The following is a 20,181-nucleotide window of genomic DNA, read 5'->3' on the forward strand; positions in this document are numbered from 1 at the left end:
TAAGGTTAGTGTAAACCCACAGTGTAACAGTGTATTGTTTTAGGGCGGGGGTGTGGTTGGGAGGGAGAAACCATGGTGAGGAATGAATCAATTAAAGTCACACAAGTATAGGAAGCAGTGAGATAGTAATACACAAAATGTTTGTTTTTTTGTTTTTTGCGGTACGCGGGCCTCTCACTGTTGTGGCCTCTCCCGTTGCGGAGCACAGGCTCCGGACGCGCAGGCTCAGCGGCCATGGCTCACGGGCCCAGCCGCTCCGCGGCATGTGGGATCTTCCCGGACCGGGGCACGAACCCGTGTCCCCTGCATCGGCAGGCGGACTCTCAACCACTGCCCCACCAGGGAAGCCCGTAATACACAAAATGGATAACTGCAGTCATTTTCGTAGAGGACTCGACTCGTGGAAAAAGAACTTTGATTGGTGCTGCAAAAACATCTGTATGAAGTAGAAATTGGTTTCAGTAACATTAGTAGACAGTATGTTCTAGTAAGTGGAGGTAACTGGATGCAAAATCCTGGTAGCAATTTAATAGAATAGTCCCAGATGTCTAGGCTGAGGCCAACGCCTAATGAGGGTGAAAGCCTTGTCTGTGGGGAATTTTGGATGGTACCTGGAGAAATATTACACTGTACAGAAACCAAATTGAATTGTTTTCACAAGTGTAGTAAAGTTTCATATAGTAAAAGGTTTTTTCTACATGCACTTTAATTTCACAACAAGAGTGGCATAGGATACCTAAACACAGAAGAGAGCATTCATGCAAGATATCTAACTCCTTGATATAATAATGCCTATAATTCAAAATGATTACACTATCATTACATCTAGGGCTTTCTGCAACTACAAGGTGGTGGTTATGAAAAGCATGGCCCTTGGTATCAGTATCTGAAAAGCAGCCACCACCTTCTTCTATGTGTTTCTCTTTTTGCGTTTTTTCTTCATTTTTCTTAATCAACTCTGCTGTTGTTGCTGCTGCTTAGCAAAACTGGGGGGAAAAAAGCAAAATTGTAATCATTGAACATAGCGCTCTGGCAATCAAGACGTTTAAAACCTTCAATCTTCTGGGGTGAAGAAAGCACTGTGCAACATTTAGAACTCTGATTTACAAACAGGGTGGTCACAAATTTTCCTGGCTTGAAGACTTCCACAACTTTCCTGATCAGGTCATCATAGGAGGTCTGACTTAAGTTTGTTTCAAAGCTAACATAAGAAAATTGTGGTTCTGGAGTGATGTGAATAGTCCAATAAGTTCCGTCCAATTTCATTCCATTCATTGAATACGCACAAGGATTGAACAGTGTGGGATCAATGACAGAACCTGGTATGAGGTCACGAATTCCACTCTCACGAGTGACATCCTTTGCAGTAACACCATCTTTCATGCAGAACTGGTCCATAACTGCTGGGTCAAGCTCACTCATCAGAATTTCCAGGGTTTGGTCTGGCTGATTGATTACCCGACTCTCTGGGAAATCCAAAGTATACAAGTACCAACAATCAGAATTCATGCCTCCCATACAATTTGCTGCTCCATGTGGGAAAATTGCGTTAAGAAACTCTATTTCTTCCTGGAAATTCCAGTGTGGGTACCCTTGGTGAGAAGACTTCATGCAATTCTTACAAGAATAAAAGAAGCTTTGAGTCAAACCCACTGTAATCCCTAGCAAGTTTCAACAGGGGAACCAGTGCTTTCAGCAGGAGGGTAGTACCACATGTCTTCAAAATGAAACGTCTCTTGGAGACAAACATGCCACTCTCACTGAGTACATAAGCCTCCTGCTTGTCAGTTTTTGTCACACTTACGATTGAACACTGCACATCCTTCAAAAGTATGTCCCACTCAGATCTTGGGATGATGCGAAGATCCCCAGATCCTTGGTTTGCGCCGGGTTGCTGCCTGGAGAACCAAACCTCCAGCAGCTTCTCGGTGCCTTCAAAAAAATGTTCAACTTCCATCACCATGAGACTAGCGAACAACCACCAACCACAGAAAATCAACTAAATTAAATCTCTTCTCCTGCCGCTGCTGCCGCAGCTGCGAATTGTTCCAGCTGTGTTAACTAAAGTTCAGGTTCCATTTTTGCTATAATTTTATATTAACTTTTTTTTAAAGAGTTAATAAAATTTTCCCGGCTTTTTCTTTGTGTGTGTGAGCGAAAGTTGAACGTGAGTCTGTTGGAAATAGAGGCAGATACAGCTCAGTCCCTTGTAGTCCGCTGTTTCCGCGTTAGAGAGAGTAGAGCGAGCGCTAGCTAATGTCGCCGGCCATACTGTGGAAGCCTCTAACTTTTTATTGCTAATGTATAGAAGTAAGAACGACTTTTGTATACTGAACTTGTATCCTGCAATATGCTAAATTCACTTATCAGTTCTAGTAGCTTTTTTGTGTGTTGCTTAGGGTTTTCTCCAAACACCCGGAGTTTTTTGTTGTTGTTTCTATCTTTAGATCTTTTGTCTTTAGCTTAGCTGTTTTGAGTCTGTCCCACATATGAGTATGAGTAGTTCAAGGGTCAGTGAGAGATGAGTGTACAGAGTTTGGAGATCACCCACCTCTGTCCCTTCTAAGATTACTCTGCACTCTTCAGCATTCGTAGTTTCCTGGCTTCACTTTTCTGATTCACCAAGTCAGAAATGCTGTGAGTTTCTCTATGCATGTTCCAACCCCCTCTGTATATGACATGTCATAGTATCCAAAGACAAGAAATTGTTGATTATAGGAACTTAAAAAAAAAAGGGGGGAACTTCTTTTCAAAATGATTCTTGAGTAATGACAGAAAATTCAGATAGTTAACATAATATTTTGTTGATAAAAAGGAAAGGAATCTTTTATCTGGCAATGGAATAACTTGGTCACTTTACAGAAAGAAAACCCAAATTCTGATTTTACTTTTTGTCTATCATTCTTTTAAAATTTTGCAATAAAGATTTATAAGTCCTTTTCTTAATGAATAAATAAATTTATTAACATTGAGCCAAGATTTCCAGTATTTTTAAACACAATTCAATATTTTCTTCAAATTCACTATCTGTAGGCATTATAAATCTACACAAACAGTTTATTTTCCTCAGACCCTTTACCTTTACCATTAATAGTTTATCATCAAATTTGTCTTCTGGTATCTTTTATCATTTATAAAACTTGGAATTAATTAATATACCTTCTTAGGTATGTGTTTATGAATAGATGACAAAATTTTTTTTTTAATTTTAGTTTTTATTTATTTATTTTTGGCTGCCTTGGGTCTGTTGCTGCACACAGGCTTTCTCTAGTTGAGACAAGCGGGGGCTACTCTTCATTGCAGTGTGCGGGCTTCTTATTGCGGTGGCTTCTCTTGTTGCAGAGCACAGGCTCTAAGTGCATGGGCTTCAGTAGTTGTGGCATGTGGGCACAGTAGTTGTGGCTCCCGGGCTCTAGAGCACAGGCTCAGTAGTTGTGGTGCACAAGCTTAGTTGCTCTGCGGCATGTGGGATCTTCCTGGACCAGGGCTCAAACCCATGTCCCCTGCATTGGCAGGCGGATTCCCAACCACTGCGCCACCAGGGAAGTCCCATAGATGATAAAATTAAACCTCTTAACTAGTTGTAAAATTTAACTGATTATATCACATTAAATAAAACAATGCATAGATTATATTGGTTTACTGTCTTAATAAACTAATAATTTTCTTAATGAAAAAAACAGACAAACCACATTTATCTTATGTACCTATTCCTATTTCTCTGTAACCATTTATATTAGCCAACATTAAAGTTAAAGTTTCTAGACACAAGAGAAAACTAGAAGACTGGAAACCAATAACTGTCTAGCAAATTTTTCTATGAGCATACATTTTATGTCACTTTAACAAATTTTAAAGTGTCAAAATAAGCATGGATATATCATTTAGAGAAATTTACATATCCAGTTAATCAATTTATAGGTAATTTTTATATAAAAATAAGGAAAAAGGGTAATTTAAAACTACACGTGGTGCCCAATGTTTGGATCTTTTCCTTTAGTTAGAAATTATCCATATATCCAAAGATTATTAATTAACTCAATTTATCATTTGTTTAAGAGATCTTTAAGTGGACAAAACATCTGGAAATTGAAACTTAGACCAACACATCAAATCTTTATGATTTAAAGCATTATAAGAATTCATGAGATTAAGTCATTTAAAAAAGATATTTTATTATATAAGTTCTTTCAACTAAATTCAATTTTATTTTTTATAATTTTAAACAATTTGTGGAAACAGTGATAACTTACTGGATCCATAGAACTAATAAAGTTAATTTAGAAGGTTTAAACCATGAGAAATTAACCCCAAATCTTACATTGATTTAATTATTACATTATTTTTATATCATGATAAAATCAGGAGGCATAGTTATTTTTAAGCTAATTTTATCTCACTCTTGTATATAGTCCAAAGAATCATCTAATTATCAGGAATATTACATAAATATTTTAATATAAATAAACCTCCTATGGTCATATATCCAAAAAGATTTTTAAGACTCTTGGATATACTAAGCCTAGGTATAGGAAACAAAACTATTACCCAAACCCACATTTAAACTTTTGGGTTATAATTTCAGTAAGGGAAAAGTAGAAGCAAAAATAGTTTAATTTTTCTCTCTTTCTTATGGAAATTTTGGACTGTTAATCTGTACTAGTATTTCTTGAGTCTGCACATAAGGACAGAAAAACTATTTATAATTAGTTAATCTCCAGACTTTCCCAAGAAAAGAGAAAATATGGGAAAGGAAGGAAGAAAGAAGTGAGAGCAAGCTGACTGCAGATAGATACGAGTGGCTGATTATCTTCTCCGTGTAAGGAGAGGAGAAGACTTAGACAAGGCAAAACCCATTTTGACAGACCCACTCAAAACTACCAGAGCTAGGGCTTCCCTGGTGGCGCAGTGGTTGAGAGTCCACCTGCCAATGCAGGGGATGCAGGTTCGTGCCCTGGTCCGGGAAGATCCCACATCCCACATGCCGCGGAGCGGCTAGGCCCATGAGCCATGGCCACAAAAAAAACCTACCAGAGCTAAAATCAGTACAGCTCATTTAAATAGTAATTCAGATTCTTGGCATCCTATTAAGTCATGTCCTTTAAAAGCTGGCACTTAGTAAGTATGGTGGAAAAGAGGAGGTCTCCCAATTTAAAAAGATGATCTGTCTTTTAGATGGGCAAGACAGAGACTCTCCTCATGAGGTTTCTTCCCTTTTTGTTCTGTGTTTAATGTGTCTCTTAAATGAAAAACCTTATTCATAACAAAATTTTCAAAATGGCAACTGCAATTTCAGATTGGTAAAATTACACCAGTTAGAGAGAGATACATATGCGTTCAAATATGAAGAGAGCAGGTATTTGGCCCAAAGGGCCAGGAAAAGAAGACCTCACAAGAATGGTGTCAGTAGGAATGGTGCTTATGCAATCTTGAGAAAGAAGACTAGAGCTAGAGGTATCACACTTCCTGACTTCAGACTATACTACAAAGCTGCAATAATCAAAACAGTATGGTAGTGACACAAAAACAGACATATAGATCAGTAGAACAGAATAGACAGACCAGAAATAAACCCATGCACTTAAATGGTCAACTGATCTATGTCAAAGGAGGCAAAAATATATAATGGGGGAAAAGACAGTCTCTTCAATAAGTGGTGCTGGGAAAACTGGACAGCTACATATGAAGGAATAAAGTTAGAACATTTTCTTACACCATATACAAAAACTCAGATTAAAAGTAAGACCAGAAACCATAAAACTCCTAGAAGAAAGCATAGAACACTGACAGAAATTGTAACAATATATTTTTTATCTGTCCTAAGGCAAAGGAAGCAAAAGCAAACATAAATAAATGGGGCCTGATTAAACTTAAAAGCTTTTGCACAGCAAAGGAAACCATCGACAATATGAAAGGACAGCCCACAGAATGGGAAAAAATATCTGCAAATGATATGACTGATAGGGGTTATTATCCAAAATATATAAATAGCTCATACAACTCATTATCAAAAACATAAACAACCCAATTAAAATGGGCAGAAGACCTGAACAGACATTTTTCCAAAGAAGACACAGAGATAACCAACAGACACATAAAAAGATGTTTAACATCACTAATCATCAGAGAAAGGCAAATCAAAACCACACCTCACACCTGTCAGAATGGCTATCATCAAAAAAGACCACAAATAACAATTATTGGCAAGGATGTAGAGAAAAGGGAACTCTTGTACACTGCCGGTGGGAATGTAAATCAGTGCAGCCCCTATGGAAAACAATATGGTGGTTCCTCAAAAAACTGAAAAAGAATTACCATATGATCCAGCAATTCCACTCCTGGATATATATCCAAAGAAAACAAAAGCACTAACTTGAAAAGATACACACACCCCAATGTTCAAAACAGCATTATTTACAATAGCCAAGATATGGAAGCAACCTAAGTGTCCATCAACAGACGAATGGATAAAGAAGATGTGGGGTGTATGTGTGTGTATATGTGTATAATGGAATACTACTCAGCCACAAGAAAGAATGAAATTTTGCCATTTGCAGTGACATGGATGGACCTGGAGGGTATTATGCTTAGTGAAATGTCAGACTGAGGAAGATAGATACTGTATGTTGTCACTTATATGTGGAATCTAAGAAATAAAACGAATTAATATAACAACTGAAACAGACTTAAAGATATAGAGAACAAACCAGTGGTTATCAGTGGGGAGAGGGAAGGCAGAGGGGATTAAGAGGTACAAACTACTATGTATAAAATAAATAAGCTACAAGGATATATTTTACAGCACAGGGAATATAGCCAATATTTTATAATAGCTTTAAATGGAGTATGAGCTATAAAAAAATTTGAAACACTGTGTTATACACCTGAAACTAATATAATATTATAAATCACTATACCTCAATTTAAAAAAAAAAGAGAGGGACTGGTGCTTATGCAAACCTCATATCTCCAGAATCTGGTCAAAGGCCAGGGAGTCACCAAGTGGAGTTCCAATGAACCCCCCAACAATTGATGTCTATCACTACCCTTAGAAAACAGGGCTTGTGGAAATTCACTTTAACACCATTTGCTTAACGGTGGAATTAGGTTCTTAATTTAGCCAACCCAAGCAATCAATAATGAGTGACTGTATACAGGACTTGGCTGTAGGTATATACAAAGATGGATCAGACATAAGACATAGTTTCAGCTGCCTAGGGAGCTCACAGTCTAGCTCTTCTTTTGAGCAAAATATTGCTTAAGTTGTTGCCTTAATGGTAGGATAAATCTGCCTTGGAATTGATCCAAGATGATTTAATTACTGTGAAATAGTTACACCAATAAGACTTAAATTCCAGAGAACCCCCCTACTGGATTCCAGCATGATGCAAGATATTAGGATTCCTGTTCTTATGTTGGTAAGCCAGGCCAGCCCTATTTTCTGTGATGACTTTTTTTTTAAATAAAATAATGCATTCACTAGTTTAAAAATTAATATATAAAAATGTAGATTGAGGGCTTCCCTGGTGGCGCAGTGGTTGAGAGTCTGCCTGCCGATGCAGGGGACACGGGTTCATGCCCCGGTCTGGGAAGATCCCACATGCCGTGGAGCGGCTAGGCCCGTGAGCCATGGCCGCTGAGCCTGTGCGTCCGGAGCCTGTGCTCTGCAACGGGAGAGGCCACAACAGTGAGAGGCCTGCATACCGCAAAAAAAAAAAAAAAAAAGTGTAGATTGAGAAGTCTTACTCTGACCCTTGTGCATATCTACTTTGTTATTGCATTCTCATTTCTCCCATGAATAAACACTATAATCAGTTTCTTAGATGTCTTTCCATTGTTTCTTTGTGCAAATACAAGCAAAAATGAATTCATATACTTTTAAATCCCGTTCTTACACAGAAGCTAGAATACCAGTTCAAAGGTGGTCAGGCAGGAGGAATTCTGTCTTACTTGGGAGAGGATCAGCGTTTTTTTTTTTCTAGTCAGGCCTTCAACTGATTGGATGAAATCCACCCACATTAAGGAGGGTAATCTCATCCAAAAACACCCTCATGGAAACAACCAGAATAATGTTTGACCAAATATCTGGATACTCTGTGACCCAGTTAAGCTGACACATAAAATTAACCATCAGGGGCTTCCCTGGTGGCGCAGTGGTTGAGAGTCCGCCTGCCGATGCAGGGGACACAGGTTCGTGCCCCGGTCTGGGAAGATCCCACATGCCGCGGAGTGGCTGGGCCCGTGAGCCATGGCTGCTGAGCCTGCGCGTCTGGAGCCCTGGAGCCTGTGCTCCGAAACGGGAGAGGCCACAACAGTGAGAGGCCCACATACAGCAAAAATAAAATAAAATTAAATTAAATTAACCATCACGAGGGTCCTGCCCCAATTAGTGGAAGAATTAATGCTACTCTGGTCTTGCCTAACAACGTTTAAGAGCAAAACCCGAAAGGATCAAATTGTTTCCAGACTGTATCTCACAACAAAGCTAAAGAATATTTTTAGCAATGCAAAAATATCTAGGACCCAACATGGTAAAATACACAATGTCTGCATCCAGTCAAAAATTACTAGGTATGTAAGGAAGTAGGAAATATTCCAGTAACTGACCAGAAGTGACACAGATGGTAGAATTAGTAAATATGGACATTAAAATAATTATTATAATTGTATTCCATATGTTTAAGAAGCTAGAGGAAAGTTTGTGTTAATTAGAGACATGGAGATAAACTTCTAGAGATGAAAACTACAATTGCTGAGATGAATACATTGAATGAAATCGATGTCAGAATAAACAGTGTAGAAATAAAGATTAGTGATTTTGAAAACAATGTAAACTGTCCAAAATGAAACACAGAAAGAAAAAAATCTGAAAAAAATTAATGAACAAAGCATCAGTGAAATGCGGGGCCAATTATATGTGTAATTGGAGTGTCTAAAGGAGGAAGGAAGTGTGAGGGATAGAAGAAATAACAGAAGAAAAAAATGACTGAAAAAAAACCCTCCAAATGTAATGAAAGTAATAAACCCATAAATCCAAGAATCTCAAGGAGCTCCAAGCACAAGAAACATGAAGAAAACTGGTATCGAGGCACATTATACTCAAATTGCATAAAACTAGTGATAGAGAAGAATGTTAAAAGCAGCCAGAGAAAATGAAGGTTAGGATGACAGCAGATTCCTCTGTGAAAACAGTGTAAGCCAGGCAACAGTGGAGCGACATCTTTAAACTAACAAAAGAAAAACATCGTCAACCTAGAATTATTTTCTTGGTGAAAATGTCTTTCACAAACAAAGGCAATATAAAGTCTTCTTCAGACATCAAAAACTGAAAGCATTCATTACCATCAGGCTTGCACTAAAAAAAATGTAAAAGAATGTCCTTGAAGCAGAAGAAAAATGATACCTGGTGGAAACCAGAGCTACAAAAAGAAAGGGATACACTGGAGAAGGGTAACTACCTTGTAAATATATCATTTTTTTCTCATTATTTATTTTTTTAAAAAATTAATTAATTAATTAATTTATTTTGGGCTGTGTTGGGTCTTCGTTGCTGCACGCGGGCTTTCTCTGGTTGCGGAGAGCAGGGGCTACTCTTCGTTGCAGTGTGTGGGCTTCTCATTGCGGTGGCTTCTCTTATTGTGGAGCACGGGCTCTAGGCATGCAGGCTTCAGTAGTTGTGGCACACGGTTTCAGTAGTTGTGGCTCACGGGCTCTAGAGCGCAGGCTCAGTAGTTGTGGTGCACGGTCTTAGTTGCTCCGCAGCATGTGGGATCTTCCCAGCCCAGGGTTCGAACCCGTGTCCCCTGCATTGGCAGGCAGATTCTTAACCACTGCGCCTCCAGGGAAGCCCTTTTCTCATTATTTAAATCTCTTTAAAAGATATGTCTTTTAAACAAAAGCAGAAATAACACACTGGCGTTTACAGCTTATGTAGAAGTAAAGTTTATGACAGCAGTAGCACAAATGGGAGTGGGAAAATGGAATTATACTGTTGTAAGATTCTTATACTATATGTGAAGTAATATATCATTTGCAAGTAGATTGTGATAAGTTAAAGATGTATATGATAAACTCTAAAGCAGCAGAGTTATAGCTAATAAGCCAACAGAGATAAATTATAATAATGAAGATATTTAATTAATACAAAAAAGGGCAGACAGAAAAACTTGGAAAAGTGAACAAAGAACAGATTACATAGCAGTACATCTGAAACTTATTTTTTAAAAAAGAACAGATTGGATATATATAAAATAGCAAGATGGTAGATTACATTCCATATTGATATTATATTAAATATAAAAGTCTAAATGTCCCAATAAAAAACAGAGACTGTCAGATTGGATAAAAAAGTAAGACCCATTTATATGTTACCTACAATGAACCCAACTTTTAATATAAAGATACAAATAGATTAAAAGCAAAAGGGTGGAAAAAGTTGTACCAGGTCAACATTAATCAAAAGATTAACTTGAATGTCTATATCAGAAAAAGTAGATTTCAAAACAGAGCATATTACCAAGGATAAAGAGAGTCATTTCGTAATGGTAAAGAGGTCAATCCAATAAGAACATATAATCCTAAGTGTTTGTATATGTATTAGAGATTCAAAACACATGAATCAAAAACTGATAGAACTGCAAGGAGAAATCCACAATTATATTTGGAGATTTTAACACTTCTCACTCAATTGATAGAACACATAGACAGACAATCAATAAGGATATGGGAGATTTGAACAATATAATCAACTGTCTTGGCTTCATTAACATTTATAGAACACTCTACCCCTCCACCCCAAACAGTAGAATACACATTCTTTACAAGTGCACATGAAACTGTTACCAAGATAAATCATTTTCTGGGCCATTAGAAAAGTCTCAATGAATGTGAGCTGATTCAAGTCATAGAAAGTATGATCTCTGACCACAGGGGAATTAAATAAGGAATCAGTAACAGAAAGATATCTGGAAGAGCTTTCAATTATTTGGAAACGAAATAACACACTTTTAAATAAACCATGAGTCAAAGAAAAAAAAATCAAAAGTGAAATTAGTAAGTATTTGGAACTGAATGAAGGTGAAAATGCAACATAAAATTTTGGGGATAGGGCTAAAGGGAAATTTATTTAACACTAAAACGCTGTATTAGAAAAGAAAAAAAGCTTCAAATAACTGACCTTGGGATCCCATCTTAGGAAACTAGAAAAATGAAAGCTAGTGAAACCCAAATTAAGCAGAAAAAAAGGTCAATGTGGAAATCAGTGAAATGGAAAACAGAAAAACCATGAAGAAATCTATGAAACCAAAAGCCAGTTCTCTGAAAAGAGCAATAAAATTGATAAACCTCTGGCCAGACCAATCAGGAAAAAAAGAGAAGACAAAAATTTTAATAAGTAAACCAAATAGCAACCTAGAAAAAACAGACAAGTTCTTTGAAACACACAAACTGCCAAAACTCACTCAAGAAGAAACAACCACAATAGGCCCAAATCTATTAAAGAAACTGAGTTTGTAGTGTAGTTAAAAACCTTCCCACGAAGAAAATGCCAGGGCCTGATGGTTTTACTGGTGAATACTACCAAACATTTAAGAAAGAAATATTACAAATTCTATACTGCCTTTCCAGAAATGAGAAAAAGAGGGGACAAACACTTCCCAGCTCATTCTTCCAGGTAAGCATTACTGCGCAGATGTTCCCTCTTAGTCTCTTCTCCCTGTGCGGCCAGAGTAATCCTTTTAAATCTAATCAAATCCCAGTCTCTCCTCTGCCCCAAACCTCCAGTGCCTTCCCAGCTCCTTCAGAGTAAAAGCCACAGCCCTGGCAATCACCGCAGGCAGACAAGATCTCCCCACCTCCCTGCAGCTTCTGACTAATGTCCTTTTACTCTCCCTCTTACCTACTCTGTTCCATTCACATTGACCTCTTTGCTCTTCCTTGGACCTCCCCCAGTCATCCTCCCTGCCCCACTGACTTTGCAAGTGCTGTTTCCTATGCTAGGAAAGTGCTTCCCCCATAGTTCACGCTACCTCCTTTGGGTCTTTGCTCAATTGTCATCTTCAGTGATGGTGTTTCTGACCACTTTATTTAAAATTATAATCTCAGTCCCCACTCTTCAACCTCAGCAACTCCATCCCTCTTACCTGCTTTTTCTCCCTAGTGGTTTTTACCCTCTTATGTATTCTTTAATTTATTTTGTTGTCTGTCTCCCCTACCCCAATGGAAAGTGAACTATCGAGGGGGCAGGGATTTTTTCCCCATATTCTACCTGTTGTAACCCTAGAGCATAGGACAGTACCTAGCTCTTAGTATGTACTCTGTAAACATTTGCAGAATATTTCTCTCTTAATGGTGCTCTCTTTGCTTTGTTCTCAAAAAAAAAGAAAGAAAAAGAAAACCACCTTCCTGTCTAAAGTGATATATTCTCAGATTGTCCCATAGTTTGATGACCAGGAATTTTTTAACCCATGGATTTACAAGAGGTGTTCCTCTCCTTTGTGGGGAAGGAGAGGGATAATTACGAAAGCAACATGAGGAAAGGAGAACTGTCAGAGGAGTTCTTAGGCAGATCAGTTCTAGAAAGGTTGACGTATGAGATTGAGGCTTTGAAAGTTGATTCCTTTTTAAATAAGTACTTGCATACTTCTTGGAAAGCTTACGTGAACCCCCATCCAGGCATTGGTGTACCCCATGTTGAAGGCTAAGACCAAAGTTTATTTAACTTAATGATAGATCCTTGCTATTTAAACAATCTGCAGTGAATATATGTGTATTCATATTCACTTGTATGTGTATGTGTAGGCAAGTCTGTAAATTCCCAGAAATAGAATTGCTGGGTCAAAGGGTAAATAGATGTGAGGTTCTGAGAGATATTGAATATTGCCACATTTCACTTATGGGACTTTTTGAGAACCAGGAATCAGATATGCAAATCCTAGGCAGAGTCAAGAGCTAGCAACTATAGAACAAAGTTAAAGGCAATTTTGTCACCTTAAATAGTGGAAAGGTGCAGAATTAATTAAACGCTGCTTTCAGTCCTTAGGAGACCATGTACAAACCTGATAAGCCCCCGCCCCTTGTCTTTGTACAACTCACTGGCAGGAAGTTGAACACCCAGGGCTCTGGACACTGTTTTTCATAAAGCTTTCTGGCTCACTTGCTCTGGAAATGTTGAGACAGGAATCAGTTGCAGCCAGCCAGGGCTGACTGTCCATGTTCTTGATGTGGTTTGCTGGAGACCTGCCCCTCATCCTCCTGTGGCCCAAAGGCTCCTAAATCCGTTTGTAAGGATTGGTTGGTTGTGGGCACAGTCTAGATAAGGGAAGCCAGTTTTTTGGTACAAGTGCTGGCATTTGTAAGTTAGCAAACTTACTCTTTCTAGTCAGGAAAATGTCTTTTTTTTTTTTTTTTTTTTTTTTTTTTTTTTGCAGTACGTGGGCCTCTCACTGTTGTGGCCTCTCCCGTTGCGGAGCACAGGCTCCGGACGCGCAGGCTCAGCGGCCATGGCTCACGGGCCCAGCCACTCCGCGGCATGTGGGATCTTCCCGGACCGGGGACTGAACCCGTGTCCCCTGCATCAGCAGGCGGACTCTCAACCACTGCGCCACCAGGGAAGCCCGAAAATGTCATTTTTTTAAAAGCCCTTGACAAGGAGAAAGAAAAATTTACCTTAGACCTTGAATCAGCTCACAGACTGAGAGCCTAGACGGATGGTAACAGGCGTTTAGCTCAGCCTCCATTTTGCAGGTGAATGAGGCTCCGAGTGGAGGAAGTGCCTCCCCGAGCCTCCCACTGGAACCCAGGGCCCTGCTCTCTTGCAGGGCTTCTGTCTACCACCCACAGCTGCCTCTCCTCCACGGTCACCAGTGCTTTCCTATCCAGGTACAGGGAGGTTTGCATTAGAGAAAGACAACCCTTTAGCATGGATTTCTACCACCTGGCATGACACTGGATAAAGCTACTTATCGGTGCTGTTTGTACTTCTGATATATATTCCACTTGGGGTCTTGTAGAGCAGAAGGAGCAAAGGGAAAGAAACCGAATTGTACGGACTGTACTCACTCTAGGCCCACTAATATCGTTCTCACCAGCCGAATCAAGTCCAGCAGTGGAGTGCCCTCTCACAGCCCCAGAGGGGCTCATTCACAGGGGAGCACCAAGCAGGGGCTCTGGCAGTGAGTGGGCTCCCCTGAGGAATGGGACATCTGAAGAAGGAAAACAGTGTGTTTATTGAGGTATCATTTACATATGGTAAAGTTTGCCCCTTTCCGAGTATGAGTTTTGACAGTGCTTACAGTCATGTAACTACCACCACCCTTGAAATCTACAACTGTCCCATCACTCCCAGCCCCTCCCCTCCAGCCCTAATTCCTTTGGTCGCCAATGCATCCTCCCAGCCCCTGCGACCACTTTTCAGTTTTCTGTCCTTAGGATTTTGTCTGTTACAGAATATCATAAATAGAATTATAAAGTGTATAACCTTTTGAGTCAGGATGCATTTAAGATTCATCCGTGTTGTTGCATGTAGTCAACGTGGTTCATTCCGTTGTATGAAGATACCCCAGTGTGTTTAGCCATTCAGCTGTTGAAGGACATTTGAGTTGTTTCCAGTTTTTGATGATTATGAATAAAGCCACTGTAAATTCACATATAGGTTTTTGTGTAGACATTTTTTCATTTCTCTTGATTAAATAATTAGGAATGGAATTGCTAGGCCATATGTTAAGTGTATGCTTAACTTATGAGAAACTGCCCAGCTGTTTTCCAAAGTGAATGTATTATTTTGCATTCCCACCAGCAGTTCCTACCAGTTTGCATTCATGCCAGTTGCTCCACATTTTTACCAGCACTTGATATTTTCTCCCAGTCTTCGACTTGTTCTTTTCGTTCTCTTAACAGTGTCTTTAGAAGAGCATAAATTTTGGGAATTCCCTGGCGGTCCAGTGGGTAGGACTCCACGCTTTCACTGCCGTGGGCCCAGGTTCAATCCCTGGTTGGGGGGAACTAAGATCCTGCAAGCCTCATGGCACGGCCAAAAAAAAAAAGAATGGCATAAATTTTCAATTTTGGTGGAAGTCCAATATATGAGTTATTTCTCTTAAGGTTCATACTTGGTATTGTACCTAAGAAATTTTGCCTAACACAAGATCACAAAGATATTCTTCTAGAAGTTTTATTTAACATTTAGATCTATAATCCATTTTGCATTCAATTTTATATGCGGCGCATACTGACCAAGTGTCATCATTTTGTATATGGATGCGTGATATTCCAGGACCATTGGTTCAAAAAACTATCCTTTCTCCATTGAATTGTCTTTGCACCTTTGTGGAGAATCAATTCAGCACATATGAGTGGGCGACTTGTATGCTTTTAACTGATTTCTGAATTCTAAAAGGAGAATGGTGAAAGGAAGAATCTTCCAGTCTTTCTATACTACTGATTTCTCCACTGGGAAGCCTCTCCTAACATCTATAGGCAGAATTGTCCACTTCTTCTGGGCTCCTTTTTATTATTATTTATTTATTTACCTATTTATTTGGCTGCACAGCACAGTTTGCGGGATCTTACTTCCCCGACCAGGGATTGAACCTGTTCCCTCGGCAGTGAAAGTGCAGAGTCCTAACCACTGGACTGCCAGGGCATTCCCTGGGCTCCTATAGCTATGATGCATACACTTACTATGGAATTTTTCTCACCCTTATGATTCCTTGTTTCAGGGTCTGCTCCTCTCTCCTTCCCACCTCTCTCTCAAGACCAAGCATCCTTGGAGGCCCAGAAGTGTGTCTTCTTCCTTTTTATCATCTTCATCACCACTGGCTCTATAATGTTTGTTGAATGAATGGCCCATTCGCAAATCTCTGACGACAAGTCACATCTTTGATTGACAAGTGATGACAAGTCAAGAGTTTTATGAGAGCTATACCAGTCAGATGAGGACCAAGAAGTGAAGATAAAGACCCAGTTCTCTTTAAAGGAGGAGCTGTTTCTTATTCTACTTTGGTGTGACCTCTGTTTTGCCAGGGACGCATAGGGTGGGTCTGTCATACCAGGCACATTTGGGTTATTGGTGGAATCTCAGCTTCAGAGCATGCCTGGCTTCTTGAGTCCCTCTTCCTTTGGGATTCTTTCATGCTGGGCTTCAGTCACTGTGGCTTTGTTGGGAATACAACTCCCTTCCCTTGAGTTGTTTTGGAGATCGGACAAGAAAAAGTAAGGGAAAACGCTGGGCAGTATTGAGAATTATTGACTGATTAACCTTTGAAATTCATTTGTTTATCAGAACCCTAAGACTCATGAAATGTTTATTGTTAATTCCAGTATTTCATTGGTTGCTTCTCCTTCCCCTAGTACTTTGGAAACATAATATTTACCACCTAGAAATTTTCCTACCTAGAAATTTTCCTACAATAGATCTTAAATATTCTTCTTAACGTTTTGATCTCAACTAATTTACTCTGATTCTTGGTTTCTGTGAGAAGTTTAACAGTTTGGACTGTTTGTCCAGAAGATGGGTGGTGCCAGGGTGTATATTTGGGAACTCTTAAAGTTGCAGCCCTTCAGGCCTCTGTGAAGGCTGCAGACTGGAGAGCTGCAGTTACTTGTGAGAGTATCCAGGTGCTTCCTATGAGTGGGAGATGTGTTTCTGTGCCTTTCAGCCTTTGATGTGCCAGGCTGCCAGCGTTCTCAGATATCTCTATTTTAATCAACCTGAGCTACATCTCCCACTCCCACCCAGGTCTTGATTATCTTAGTTGTATATACAGTCCTCCCCCTCACATACACTCCTTAGCCAGGAGTATGCTGGGAGTCAGTAGAGGTGTCAGGGCTGGGTGGAACTGGTGCATGTTTCCTCTCCGGGAATGTGGCTCTTATTAGAAGCATCTCTAAATAAGATGCCACGTACCTGCAACACATAGAGTATGGTCTTTTTAGGTTCGCAGCATGGAACTGAGCAGCCAAACGTATTGCATTTCTAATCCTCTGTCTCATCCTTTCTATGACATCCAATCAGGAAATGGGATCAAACTCTTAGAACACATTGCTTTCTCCCTTTTTCTATTAACGTTTTTTGAGGTAAGATTTACATGCCATAAAATTTACCATTTTAGTGTACAATTCAGTGATTTCTAGTAAATTTATATAGTGTGCAGCCATTACCACAGTCCAGTTTTAGAACATTTCCATCATCCCAAAAAGATCCCTTGTGCCCCTTTGCAGCCAGTCCCACCCCCACGCCCAGGCAGCCGCTAAATCTGCCTTCTGTCTCTATAGATTTGCCTTTTCTGCACATTTGCTATAAATGGAATCATACAATATGTAGTCTTTGTGACTGGCTTCTTTCATATCTCAGTGTGTTTTTGAGGTTTCCCTATATCGTAGCACATATCAGTACTTCATTCCTTTTTATTATTGAATATTATTCCATTCTTTGGATATACTTTTTGTTTATTAATTCATCAACTGATGGACGTTTGGATTGTGTCCAATTTTGGCTGTTATGAATAATGCTTCTGTGGACATTCATGTACAGGTCTTTGTGTGGATATGTTTTCATTCCTCTAGGGTAGATTCCTAGGAGCAGAGTTGTTGGGTCTTATAGTAAGTTTATGTTTAACCTTTTAAGAAACTGCCACAGTGTTTTCTGTAGTAGGGCTGCACCATCTTATGTTCCCCCCAGCAGCGTATGAGTGTTCTAGTTTCTCCACATCCTCACCAACACTTGGTTTTGTCTGTCGTTTTGATCATAACTATTTGAGTGGCTGTGAAGAAGTACCTCGTTGTGGTTTTAGTTTCCATTTCTGGAATGACTAACGATGCTGAGCGTCTTTTCATGTGCTTATCAGCCATTCATATTTCTTCTTTGGTGACACATCAATTTAAATCTTTTATCCATTTTTTAATTGGTTTGCTTACTGTCTTCTTATTGTGTGTTGAGTTCTCTGTATTCTGGATACAAATTCTTTATCTGGATACAAATTCTGTGACAGAACACAGAATTTTTTAATCTTCCTCACACCAGTACCAGAGACGCTGGAAAGGGGAAGGGACGGTTAAGGTAGCAATAATAATTAATGTGTAATTTTTGAGTCTTTGTTATGAGCTGGATACTGGACTGTGTGTTTCACAGCGATTATTTAAGGCACTTTCTCATTTTCTAAAGGTTATAGGATAATTTCAAACGCTTGCTCTTCAATTAACAGTTTTTAATAGATAAAGAAAAGAAACAATTGATTTGGGAAATTCTTAGATTTACGGGAGTTAAAACTGGTCTTTTAGTATTACCGTAAAGACTAAATGCAGAATACCAGCGGTTTGAAACAGCTAGATGTTTATTTCTTGCTTCTGTTAACAGGCTGACATTAGCAGTCCTGCATGTGTACGGGGACTCCACAGAATCAGACACCTGCTATGTTGTTACTTTTAAGGTGTGGATTCTACCTCAGGATCCAAATGGCCACTCCAGCAAGCTTGTCCCCTTGCAGGCAGTGGGAAGTAGAAAAGAGAGGGAGAGCATTCTCATTCCTTTTAAGAACCTGACCCAGAAGTTGCATGTATCTGTGCTGCTCGCCATATCATTGGTTAAAACTTAGTTACATGGTAATGACTAGGCACAAGAGGGACTAGGAAATGTAGTCTTTATTCTGGGGCCATATGTCCATCTAAAACTTAAGGGTTGATGGTGAGAGAGGAGAACAGATGTTAGGGGACATTGTTGGGCTTGGCAGTTCCTGTAACTAGTCTCTGTGGGATTCCCATTACTTTTTCATCAAAGAAAGTCTAGTTGATATGAGGTTATTGGCCGAAACCTTTTGGAGCAGTTCATTTTACTTTTGTTTTAGAATTGCACTAGAATGTTCTTAATGGTGAAGTAGCCATAAATATGAATTACTATTGCTTAGGGAATGTGAAGATACCTTAGTGATTAAATACAATTCTGGAGTTGCTTTACTGAATACAGATTTTATATACCAGCTCGTAGGAAGGGTAGCAAACAAGAGGACAGCTTCTGCCAGGTTGACTTTGTTTTGCAGTTTTCTTTTCAAGTGGCTCTTTCCTCCTGACAGTGCCATTTAATGAGCAGTTTCTCCAATGTTCACCGTAGCTGTTCTTGTCTGGTTAGTATGTAGTTCTGGATCAATATGCCAGATCTGTCTCTTTAGGAAGAAAAAGAGCAGTACTGTTTCATTTAGAGATGTCATTACTTGTCTAAGGACAACAGTAATTTCTAACACGTGGAGGGAAGCAATCTTCTGGATCCATTTGTCCTTTGTATGTTTAAAACCCTGACAACAAAACAAATTGGTACTGAATGTTTTGAAGAAACAAACATTAACGCTCTCTGAGTGTTTCATTTCTAGGTTTTCAGGCCTTGGTAACATTACCAAGAAATCTGCTTTCCCGGGTGCAGCTCTATTGCTGAGAAGATTTTAATATCAAAGGAGCCCATACTTTTACAGCCCACTTCAGCCGCCCCAGAGATAACTTGGATAAACATGGGCTCCTCCACGTACCTCCTAATCCCTGCTGGGTCTTACACTGTGGGGAGGTTCAGACAACTTGTTTTCTTTCCCTTCTGGCCCTTCTCTCTACACTCCCCTCCAGCTGCCTTCCTTCCCCCACCCCCAAAGTAACGTGATCTCCTAGGCCTGGTCTGCTGCTTTGGCAGATTCTTTTAGTCTTAGAGAAAGAGAGGAAAAAAATTAACCATTGGTTTTCCAGTTCAGACTTAACAAAACTATAAAAGCCAAAAGCAGTACCAGTGTTTGAAAATAAAAGTATTGTTTGTAGATAACCAGTGCTTGGGCTTTTCTTTTATCAACCAGTTCTACTTAAGGCAGATTAAATTTACCTTATTATAATGATGATAGTTTATCGCCTTTAGATTTTTGCAACATTGCTACTTTTGACTTGTTTGTTTTGTAGATATCTTAATCTTTATTCAGTATTCAGATTAAAACAAACAAACAAGACTTCCCACGATTTAAAATAAAGTTCTGTGGCATTTATTTCAAAAGTTAACCAAAGTAAAAGGGACAAAGACAATTCATGAAATCATGCAAAACCTCTTTAAGCTAAATTCAAGCACTTAGATTTTAATAAGAATATCTCAAACTATTTTTGTTTAATAACATAACTGTTTATAATTTGACTTTAAGTTATGTGACTGGATTTAAGAATTCA

At 39.2% G+C, this 20,181-nt stretch overlaps 1 protein-coding gene and 1 pseudogene across 2 annotated transcripts in view; one reads left to right on the top strand and one right to left on the bottom strand.

Annotated features, from left to right (window-relative positions):
- Positions 1–20,181, top strand: part of ABL1 (ABL proto-oncogene 1, non-receptor tyrosine kinase) — a 133,381-nt gene that overhangs the window by 59,414 nt on the left and 53,786 nt on the right. The gene's annotated exons all lie outside the window — the stretch shown is intronic.
- On the bottom strand, positions 953–1,957 carry LOC307189035 (S-adenosylmethionine decarboxylase proenzyme-like; annotated as a pseudogene). Its single transcript has 2 exons — positions 1,842–1,957; positions 953–1,486 (listed from the first exon to the last, which is right to left on the bottom strand). The product of its transcript is annotated as an S-adenosylmethionine decarboxylase proenzyme-like (transcript).

This window comes from Stenella coeruleoalba (genome assembly GCF_951394435.1).
Source record: "Stenella coeruleoalba genome assembly, chromosome: 7".
NCBI lineage: Eukaryota > Metazoa > Chordata > Mammalia > Artiodactyla > Delphinidae > Stenella > Stenella coeruleoalba.